The 12,082-nt window shown below is 35.4% G+C and overlaps 1 long non-coding RNA gene across 1 annotated transcript in view; it reads right to left on the bottom strand.

Moving 5' to 3' along the window:
• The window catches only part of LOC126778956 (uncharacterized), a 76,924-nt gene extending 70,406 nt beyond the window's left edge, over positions 1 to 6,518 (bottom strand). Inside the window, exon 1 of the long non-coding RNA XR_007670259.1 lies at positions 6,418 to 6,518. This is a non-coding gene — a long non-coding RNA (uncharacterized LOC126778956). The remainder of the gene's footprint in view (positions 1 to 6,417) is intronic.
• Between the last annotated feature and the right edge of the window lie 5,564 nt (positions 6,519 to 12,082).

The following is a 12,082-nucleotide window of genomic DNA, read 5'->3' as shown; positions in this document are numbered from 1 at the left end:
AAAGTTTCGTTCACGCGCCTTATCCTTAACAGTACGAAGGAGCCGCTGATTTGCGAATGTCAAATTATCTCTTAAGAAAATTTTATGGGTAATACCGCTTATTCCTATATACGATGTTGTAAGCAGCCTCCTTTGATTTGACTTTTGCCATTTTTTTACTGAACTGATTATTTTGTCTTTTATTTCCTTGCACTTAAAACGAACTAATATGTGTGACGGCTCTTCTCCTTTTGGGGTTGAAGCTATATTAGCAAACGTCAAATCAGTTGTGGGTTGTTGTTGATTGATGTTTTCTGGTTTTCGCTATTAGACAAACAGTATCAGCTAGGTTTTCATTAGGAGTTTGTGTAACAGCGCATATCTCCAAGTTATTGATACGATCTTTTTGGTCCCTTTTATTTATTTCATTTTGTAAGTTTTCATTTTGTAACATTAAATCAGATAATTTCTGTTCTATTTTTTCAATTCTTTGACCCAGATGTTCGACTTCTAAGACTTTTGTTTGTAATTCAAATAAATCATTTTTCATCTCCATGACACAAGATTGTAGCTTTTTGAATTCATTATCTTGTTCATTGAGTCTCGCATTTATTTCTGCGCGAAAGCTTATTATTTCTGTTAATATTAAATTATTAAAGTTTTTGTTTGTCATATCTTCTTGACTACTTGACGTAGCTTGTGGTATAGGCGACTTGTTACTATGCGATGAAGTGTTGATATCCTTATTACTCACACTTTGCACTCTTTTAGAACTTGTTTTGCAAGTTGAACACTTCCATGTAGATCTAGCGTTATTCGAATCACTGTTAAAATGAACGCAATCGGAATGAAACAAATAGTTACAACTATTGCACTTAATACGTTTTTGCCCAACTCCTATGTCGACCTTACATATCTCACATGTATTAACCATCTTATGAATTAATTGTTTTTAAAATTATCGTGAAAATAAATGTGTGACATCAAACATCACACAATACTCTAAAACTCATTATTAAGAACGTACTCTTAATGAACCAATCGTATACACCGTACGCTTTTTTGTGCCCGTGGCAACAATATCAATAAAGTGATAAAGCACCCATTTTTTACGCTGGAAAAACGCTTTACGCGTTTCCCCCACGGGAACAGTGGGGGGAATGTGGGGCTCAACAGTGTCCAAGGCGCCGAGTGCGCCCCGAACATCTTAACGAGATCGCTTTCGCATGCTACCGTGACGCTCTGAAGAAGTTAATGCACCCACACCTAGGGTGCAATAACGTAATTATTTTTTTGTTAAATAAAAGAGACAATAAAATTCGCTCAAGCGTTTTAAATTTAATTCATGATTTAATTGTTAAAACGAAATAAAACTTTTATTGTGGTATAATTTTTTTATAACGAAACAATAAAAATAACATCGTCAAATAAAATAAAAAAAATCTTTTCATCATCATCAAATCAAAAAGGTTAACACGATTATCTCTCTTATATTATAAAGGATAAAATATATTCACATAAATAAATCATCTATACATATATTATAAATGCGAAAGTAAAGCTGTCTGTCTGTTCGCCTTCTATATCACTGAACTAATTTGGATGAAATTTGGTATGAAGCAAGCTAAAGCCTTTTTTAACCTAATACCTGACTTCCTTCACCTAAAACGCGGGTGGAGCCGATCGCAAAAAATATGTCTTTATTCTTTTGCTGACGTCTGAATGATATTTAAATAATCTAGATTGTTTAAAGTAAATAATAGATGACAAGGTTTAGTTGAAATATTAAGACATAGTTTCATATGATACACTATTCTCGTTGACCCTGGAGTAGTGAATGTGTTATTCTGTCTTGGCACAATTTTTTATTATATATTTGAATTAAATTAATCTTTTTTGTGGACGTATTTTAAGATCCACGCGCTTGCATGCCTGGAGCGATCTTATTTCTAGGCTTAATCGTGATATTTTCTTTAACTAGCGAGTTAAGATATAAACATAAATTAAGCTCATGAAAAATTTAAAGAGGTATCTGTTCAGGTATTTAAAAGTTATGATGGTATAAAAAAACTCACAAACATACATACATACATCATACATACATCATACATACATCATCAACTCTTCGTCGTCAACTACTGGACATAAGCCTCTCCAATGCCACGCCACTGAGTTCGATCCTCAGCTCTTAATTTCCATCCGCTGCCAGCTACTTTGCGTATATCGTCACACAAACATATACTCCAAAAACTTAACACTTCTTTTTGGGCGGTCTTGTAATAAAGTATTTTAAATTAAATTAAAAATAAGGCTAACGAAATATATAAAACTATTCATACACAATATTTCTTTTGAACTTAAACCCCGTGACGGACATATTTTTTTTTAAATTATAATTATCTTATTTACATTTTGTACTTATGTATAATTTTGATTAATATAAATAAATAATCACAAACGTCACTTGATTCTTATAAAAAAAAATCATTTCATTTTATTTGCTCATAAGTCAAAAATCATGAGAAAAGTTTTTGCACTATTACTCCAAGGTTACCTTCACTGGTGGTACAGCTTTGCGCAAGCTCGTCTGGGTAGGTACCACCAACTCATCAGATATTCTACCGCAAAACAGCAGTATTTGGTATTGTTGTGTTCCGGTTTGAAGGGTGAGTAAGCCAGTGTAATTACAGGCACAAGGGACATAACATCTTAGTTCCCAAGGTTGGTGGCGCATTGGTAATGTAAGCGATGGTTAACATTTCTTACAATGCCAATGTCTAAGGGCGTTTGGTGACCACTTATATGGTCATCCACCACTTATATATCAGGTGGCCCATATGCTCGTCCACCTTCCTATTCTATAAAAAAAAGTAATAAATAATAATAATGTCCTCCAGACCGATTTCGGCCACGGCGACCAATCTCAAGAAAGATTAGCCAATGTCAATGTCTATGGGCGTGGGCACTTACGATCAGGTGGCCCATATGCTCGTCCGCCTTCCTATTCTATAAAAAAAAGGTCCACGTTTTACTACAAACGCCACAAAGATATAATATGGAATTGAAGATTAATATTTGCGCCGTTTGTTAATTTCAGCAATTGGTTTCGGTCTTCATATGTTTTATCACATAATTTTTAGGCTTCAAATTGCAGTGACTTTGTTGCCTTAATAGAGAAAGTTAATTATTTAATCATATAACTTTGCGTGTGACACGTAAAACATAATACTTATCTGCATAAATAGGTAAAGGCTGCTTTATATTATAAATCAAATGAAATGTCTTTGCTTCATAGGTTATATAAGTGATTTATAATCTGTAAACATGTATTTGTTAAGATATTATCTCTGTCAATAATGATCTGACACGTGACCGTGTCAGATCATTCTCATATATCACCCGTAGACAGCTTAAAATATATTTTTTGGTAATTTGCAAAGCAAGCTGAATAAGGATCCCCATTCATTTTGAAGATTTAGAGCTTGTTTTACCATGCTCTTCCGATGTGGGTTGGTGGATACTCCGAACCGAACCGAACCGAAACAGCCTGTGAATGTTCCACTGCTGGGCTAAAGGCCTCCTCTCCCTTTTGAGGAGAAGGTTTGGAGCTTATTCCACCACGCTGCTCCAATGCGGGTTGGTGGAATACACATGTGGCAGAATTTCAATGAAATTAGACACATACAGGTTTCCTCACGATGTTTTCCTTCACCGTAAAGCACGAGATGAATTATAATCACAAATTAAGCACATGAAAATTCAGTGGTGCTTGCCCGGGTTTGAACCCACGATCATCGGTTAAGATTCACGCGTTCTTACCACTGGGCCATGTCGGCTTTTTTTCGGTGGCTTCGGTGGATACTCACATGTTAGAATTTCTTCAAGCTATGTTGTGTAACGTGAACCAACGGTGTATCCCAAGGTATTTGTTGGTAGCTTCCTTTTTTTTCTGGAAAAACGTATTTACGCGTTTCCCCCACATGAGGTGGGGGGCATGTGGAACTCTCCGGCGCTGGAGGCGCCGGAATACCCACTAAGAAACCAGCGGTACCCACTCCGTCTTGTCAAGGGGTCGTCACGGGATCGCTTGCGCATCTTACCGTTTGGCCCGCACAGGCCTCCGTCGGTGCGTCCCCTGTGAGTATGGGTGCGGCGCTTACTGTGGGGAAGAAGATGCGCATAGCGTTGGCGCCTCCTCCTTGGTTTTCTTCGGCAGAGCGAATCAGCGGCGGCTGACCTCGCCTCACGCTCTCGCTCTGCGACCTCCTTCTGCAACATGACACTCTCGCAAAAAGAGACCATCTCCATCCAACACCTCTCGCTGCCAAGCATAGCGTTAATCACGCTCGGCAGTTGGTAGCTTCTTTTGGGATATCGTATATTATTAAATAATATAAATGTTTATATAAAACTAACAATGTTGTGTATCAAAACCATAAACACTTTTTTTTTTGCATTTTGTTTTTTTTTTAAATTATTCATTCATGTTCGAATACTCTCACTTACAGTGATCTGTTCCAGGCAACCTTTGTAAAGACAATTTTTTTTAACCAGTATCATTAATCAGGCGTAGTGTGCAAACAACATGTAGTTAAAATTTATTGAATGCTTATAAACTTAAAACAAATATGTAATATGCCATATTACATATTTGTGTATACATACATACTCTTATATATTTACATATACGGTTTGAAGGGTGACTGAGTGTAATTACAGGAACAAGGGACATAACTGCTTGGTTTCCAAAGTTGGTAGGCCGTTGGCTATGTAAGATGATTAATATTCCTCACAGTGTTAGTGGCTAAATGGAGTGGTGACTATATATCATCAGGCCCTATATATTATTGATGAACACAATATTATTATTGATGAACGCTATATATTGTTGAACACAATATTTAAAAAAATGTGTTTGTTTTCATATCAAATTGTTTGTAGTAATACATGAGACATATTGATGCATGTATTGTGTAAATACTTGAAACAATATTTACTTTAAATTAAGAAATCATCAACAAACACTACAATTGTAAATAGCATTACAGATAATTCGTTAATACATATTACTTTTCCAATTCACAACTGTTATTTTCCTTTGTCATGGCCACATCATCTCCTCCGTTATTTCGGTTGCCATAGCAACATTTTTGTACAAAAACAAATGATGTTCCGAAATGAGCCGATCGGGTAATAAGTTCTGTTGTCACTCGAAAGTGACGCCAGTAATGGTTAGGTTAGGTTAGACCGTACCGGCTTTAACTGTCGCGGCATGGCATGGCTTGGCTTGTCTCGTCTCGGCATTTGGCGTGGCGATATGTAGCGTGGCATTATATAGCGTAGCGTCATGTGGCATGACGTTACAATATATAAGAATAACTGACTGACTGATTAACGTACAGCTCAAACTTTTACACGGTAGGTACTAAAGAAGGATTTTTGTAAATGTAACCCCTAAGTTATAAAGGGGATGGAAGTTTTCTTGACAATCCATCATTTTTGAAGAATTATGACGCAAGAAAAGCTGCGGAATAGCGCTAGCATATATATTACAATGTGTATACAGCAATCCGCATTAGAATGGATATATACTATATTAAAAAAAAGAGGAGACCACACACATACACTTCCTCTTATCACATTAAATAAGAAATTCTTGTATGTATATGTCGGATAGAGCGTATGGTTATTGTAGTGTACCCACATCTACAATAGCTTTGTGCAAGCTCGTCTGGGTAGGTACCACCCACTCATCAGATATTCTACCGCAAAACAGCAATACTTGATATTGTTGTGTTCCGGTTTGAAGGGTGAGTGAGCCAGTGTAATTACAGGCACAAGGGACATAAAATCTTAGTTCCCAAGTTTGGTGGCGCATTGGCTATAAGCGATGGTTGACATTTCTTACAATGCCAATGTCTAAGGGCGTTTGGTGACCACTTACCATCAGGTGGCCCATATGCTCGTCCACCTTCCTATTCTATATAAATATATATATATATTGATTAGTATTTTATAATATAAATATATATTGTCTGTCATCTCGAGTGACACAAATCGCGAAGCGCGGGAAAATACGATATATATTATTGGTTATTGGAATTGGCGCGAAGTGAAGACGGTGTGTGTTTTTTTTTTTTTATAGAATAGGAAGGTGGACGAGCATGTGTAGCGAGCTGATATAATATTTTTGTTTTTTAGTCTGTAATACCGACCTTACATCGCGAAATAAAGCGTGAATATTACAGTTATTATTGGACATTTTGTGGCACTTGGGTTATCGATCAAGCAAAAGTCAGATACAGAAATCACTTTTTATTACAATCACTATTATTAAAATGAAATAAAAAACGTATGACAGTTCTTAGCGTTGATGACAGTGTAACTTTTTTTTCGAGCTTGATGTGAGTGCGATCATTTTGCGACGAAATTAAGAACCATCTCCGACATACAGGGTTACAGGGTAATATGTCACGATCCTTTTAAAGTGTTATAGTTCAGGACAATAGCTATCAAATGACCCCCAAAATGCTTATGCAAAAATGTATCGTTTTCGAGTTATTAATTTTTTAATATTTTTTTTATTTAAAGGATGTTTAAGATTCTAAAATTCAATAAAAAAAAATCAACGTATTTTCCCTATTTTTTTTTGTATTTTTTGCTAGGGTACATCCTAGTTAATAATAACCAGTTATAAAACAAAAACAATCTTCAAGCATTTTTAAATTACAGATCCAAAACTGTACAACTTTTCGATTTTTAATTTTGATTCTTTAAGTTACTCGCAATTTTTTTGTAAAAATCACTATGGCTCTTATCGTGCGGATCATTTTAAAAACATCTGCGTTTCCTTAGCTATCCATCGGTACATAAAAAGTACAGTAACAATCATAAACTCAGGAGAAAATTAGATAACAAAGAGACCAGGTAGGAAATTCTAAGAAATGCTATTGTTAAGAAATTAAATCTGGATCAAAGACAAAAGGACCTCAATGCAAAGTAGTTAAAGATTATTTTTAATAGGGGTAATAGGTAAAAAAAGAGAGATAAACCAGAGCTGTTTGTGGAATACTATTATCAATTCCTTTGAATTTACCGTCATTTTTTCTAATTTCCTTTTATCTCATTTCTTTTAGGAATAAGAGTAATAAAACCTTGTCGGGGTACATAATACTCACTGTACTTGCACTGCTCGTATAGTGTGGACGCGCTTTAGTGAATATTGATCTCTTAAATTTTTGAAAAAAACCGCTTCGTTTACTGGACTCTGTTTCTTACAACTTCGTGACTCGGCTAGCTAAAAGGAATTTGTGATTTGTGTTTATGATAACTTGGCGCGTAAAAAGGACTATTATGGCTGCAGAACAAAATTCTTCTCGTCGTCCGTACTCTAATGAGGAATACGCTGACATCTTATTTTGCTATGGATATTGTAACGGTGACGCCGCAGCTGCTCGTCGTGAGTATAATCGTCGATTTCCGGATCGCCGGACACCTGACAATAGTGTCTTTATTGGTGTGTATCGTCGAATTAGAGAAACTGGTCGCGTGCAAAGGAGACAATCTGATTCCGGACGCCCTCGTGTCCGTTCTCCAGATGAAGAAGATGTAATTATTCGTCATTTTCGAGAGGACCCTACAGTTTCCACCAATATTGTGGCAAACCGACTGGGCGTATCTCAATGGAGAGTCTGGTTTACTGTCCACGCGGCTGGATTGTATCCCTATCATTACACACCCGTACACGTGATTGAAGAAGGAGATCCTGCAAGACGTTTAGATTTTTGCCGATTTATGCTACACTGTGATGGAGAAAATCCCAATTTTTTGAGAAAAATTTTATGGACAGACGAGTCAAAGTTTGACAAAGATGGTATTACTAACTACCACAATATTCGATATTGGTCTCAAAAAGAACAGGGAAACCCTCACAAAAAGCGATTAAGCGGTTCCCAAAGACGTTTCTCGGTAAACGTCTGGATGGGGATTATCAATGATAATCTTATTGGGCCACATTTCCTACCTGATAACTTAAATGGTGAAAGTTATGAAAGCTTGCTTAGAGAAATCCTGCATGAGTTACTCGAAAATGTTTCGCTGAAACTTAGGCAGAGAATGATATTCCAGCATGATGGTTGCCCCGCACACTTTCGAATGTCCGTAAGACAGTGGCTAGACAGCAATTATCGTAATAGATGGATTGGCAGAGGAGGACCAATCCCATGGCCAGCGAGAAGTCCAGATTTGACTCCGATGGACTATTATGTCTGGGGGCATATGAAAAGCCTGGTTTATGATGTTTCACCAGTACAAACAATTGAAGAACTCAAAACAAGAATAATGAATGCTGCAAATTCTATTCGACATAGCTTGAGTAGTGTTGTTGTAAAAAGTGAATTAAGAAAAAGAATGCGTATTTGTATATGAAATAGGGGATCTCATTTTGAACACGAATTATGAATAATAAACAGTGTAATTTCGAAAGTATGGAGTAACTAAAAAGATTAAGTATTTTGTTTTTGATTTAAATTCAAAATTGCAATGACAGCTCTGGTTTATCTCTCCTTTTTTACCTATTACCCCTATTAAAAATAATCTTTAACTACTTTGCATTGAGGTCCTTTTGTCTTTGATCCAGATTTAATTTCTTAACAATAGCATTTCTTAGAATTTCCTACCTGGTCTCTTTGTTATCTAATTTTCTCCTGAGTTTATGATTGTTACTGTACTTTTTATGTACCGATGGATAGCTAAGGAAACGCAGATGTTTTTAAAATGATCCGCACGATAAGAGCCATAGTGATTTTTACAAAAAAATTGCGAGTAACTTAAAGAATCAAAATTAAAAATCGAAAAGTTGTACAGTTTTGGATCTGTAATTTAAAAATGCTTGAAGATTGTTTTTGTTTTATAACTGGTTATTATTAACTAGGATGTACCCTAGCAAGAAATACAAAAAAAAATAGGGAAAATACGTTGATTTTTTTTATTGAATTTTAGAATCTTAAACAACCTTTAAATAAAAAAAATATTAAAAAATTAATAACTCGAAAACGATACACTTTTGCATAAGCATTTTGGCGGTCATTTGATAGCTATTGTCCTGAACTATAACCCTTTAAAAGGATCGTGACATATTACCCTGTAACCCTGTATATATACATATTTATATATTTATATCTCGAAAACTACTCTAACGATTTGGCTCAAATTTTATATTTATATAACGTTACGCTTTTTGTCTATCTATATACATATTCTTCTTACCTTTTACGCAAAATGGGGCATTTTTCCAAAAAATAAAATAAAAGTAATCATTAAAATCGAGCAAAATCCGGTCGCCCTGGTATTTAACTTATAAAATAACAAGAGCGCTGTATGTTGGGCGTTAAATTATATTATTTAATTCGATTTCGGTTCCAGGGACATAACAATTATTGTCAATTTATTTCCCTCATTTAGCGTCGCATTGTCAAATCACGACAACTGACATTTTCAAGGTATAACTCGAAAATATAATTTGAACTTACAACACACACATAACATATATGTATAAATATATGCATACGTCACAAAAAAAAAAGCCGAGATGGCCCATTGGTAAGAGCACGTGACTCTTAACCGATGATCGTGGGTACAAGCCGGGCAAACATAACTGAATTTTCATGTGCTTATTTTGTGATTATAATTCATCACGTGCTTGACGGTGAAGGAAAACATCGTGAGAATATCTGCATGTGTCTGAAATTCAGCCTCATGTGTATTGCACCAACCCGTATTGGAGTAGCGTGGTGGACTAAGCTCCAAACCTTCTCCTCAAAAAGGGAGAAGAGGCCTTAGCCCAGCAGTGGGGCACTAACAGGCTGTTACTGTTATCAATAAAAGCATTTTGATCCTTTCGAAATCTGTCGTAAAATATAAACATCGCACAAAAGAGTATTAATAACTCTAAACAGTGAGTGCAGTTTTATATAAGATATTATTTGAATCAAGATGGCTGATTGTTAGAAAAACGAAAATTTTAATCGAAGATTACGATTTAATACCTGATCAAGCACCATCTGAATTTTAACGTGATCTGCGAAACCTGTCTTCGCTATGTTTACCCTTACCAATCCCTCGTATATGTTGCCCAGCAGTGGAACATAGATAAGATGTTAATTAACTAATAAATAATATTATAATAAAATTATTATTCTTTATTAGTCAACTATGTACAGTCATTTTTATAATATATTAAATAAATAAATAAAAAAATACACATTACAAATAAAATATAAAATCTGTTCTGGCTATTTCATTTGAAATAAAACATAAATATTAAAAAATTGAACTGTCAAAACGCGCGCCGCGATATTCAATTTTATCGAAATTTCAATTTTACATGTTATAATTAAATACTAAAAATGTAAATATATTTTTTTATGATCACGTTAAATTACATGTAATATTATTAATTTCGAATGTAATATTATTCAAAGTTACTACTTAATTTAGTAAGCAGTTGGTGAAATGGCCGCTATATTAATGAGCGTTTGCCTGTATGTATATTATAAAATAGGAAGACGGACGAGCATATGGGCCACCTGATGGTAAGTGGTCACCAAACGCCCTTAGACATTGGCATTGTAAGAAATGTCAACCATCGCTTACATAGCCAATGCGCCACCAACCTCGGGAACTAAGATTTTATGTCCCTTGTGCCTGTAATTACACTGGCTCACTCACCCTTCAAACCGGAACACAACAATAATAAGTACTGCTGTTTTGCGGTAGAATATCTGATGAGTGGGTGGTACCTACCCAGACGAGCTTGCACAAAGCTCTACCACCATATAAAGCTCTACCACCATATACAAGGAAATATCTTCAATTCAAGGTGTCGACGTGGACCAATTCTACTACTCAACGATTACGATACGTCCCCGATTCAATTCCAATACAACTTTGACTAATCAATATTTAGTTAACATATACTTACCGTTATGCAAAAACCAAACTTAATTAAAATAATATGTAGGTGATATTGTTGAAAAAACAATAATTTAAAGAATTTATAATTATTAAAGAAAACTAATAAACAGAAATGGAGTGATGTAAATAAAAACACAGATTCTTGGTAGAATTCTTATTATTATGATAATATACACATGAATGGTAGCTGTTGGCCCAAATGGTTCGACAGTCTTAAATACTCAGGTTGAGATGGGAGCCCACATGTGGGCTGAGAGTCCGTTTATCCTAAGGGTGTCTGAGGCTGGTCGGCTTTGGACGCCGTCGACGCCGGGAGAACATAGTGTGTTATACATGTTACACCACCCCACCCGGGAATGAGGCCATTTGGGTCAACAGCAACAAGTCAAATCGAAAAAAAAACCGTCATATGCCTAATCGTCGACAGGTTGCAATAAACAACGCTACGACCCCGTCGAGGTCGATGGGTATTTACCCTATAATTTAACAAATTAGCATTGCCGGTTGCAATTTTGACATCCTTAAGACGTCTACGGGACGGAATACAAACAAAAATGTTATATATATTTTAAAAAAATGCGCATGCCCGTTTCCCGCAGTTTGCCATATCGGTTTACGTTTATGACGTCTTAACGTGATGTTACGCGGCATATAACCTTCCTCATTAACGCAACAAACTATTGAAATCGGACGCTAGTTTCGGAGATAAGCGCTTGCAATACAACTCATAAGCATAATGATACAAACATATACAATAAAAACGCTGTCACGCTTTCACGGCTAAACTACTGAAACGATTTTGATGAAATTTGGTGTAAAGCAAGCTTGAATTCCAAGAACGGACATTTGATACTTTTTCCTACTATATATTACTCATATATTAATAAAATATATATATATATATATATATATATATATATATATATTTTATTCATTGATTTGTATGTTGTATACGAAAGAAAGGCGTATGAATCATAAATTCTTAATCAATGCTTCCGAGTCATGCACCATGGCATTTTCATGTGTTTTATTAAGTAAGAGTAAGTTCCAAATATTCTCCTCAAAAAGCAGAGGAGCCCAATACTGGGACATTTATACGCTGTTACATTTTATATATTAAAATATTTAA

The sequence above is a fragment of the Nymphalis io genome, chromosome 27, assembly GCF_905147045.1.
Source record: "Nymphalis io chromosome 27, ilAglIoxx1.1, whole genome shotgun sequence".
NCBI classification, from domain to species: Eukaryota; Metazoa; Arthropoda; class Insecta; order Lepidoptera; family Nymphalidae; genus Nymphalis; species Nymphalis io.
Note: the sequence above shows the minus strand (reverse complement) of the source record. Positions and strands in the feature narration are given on the sequence as shown.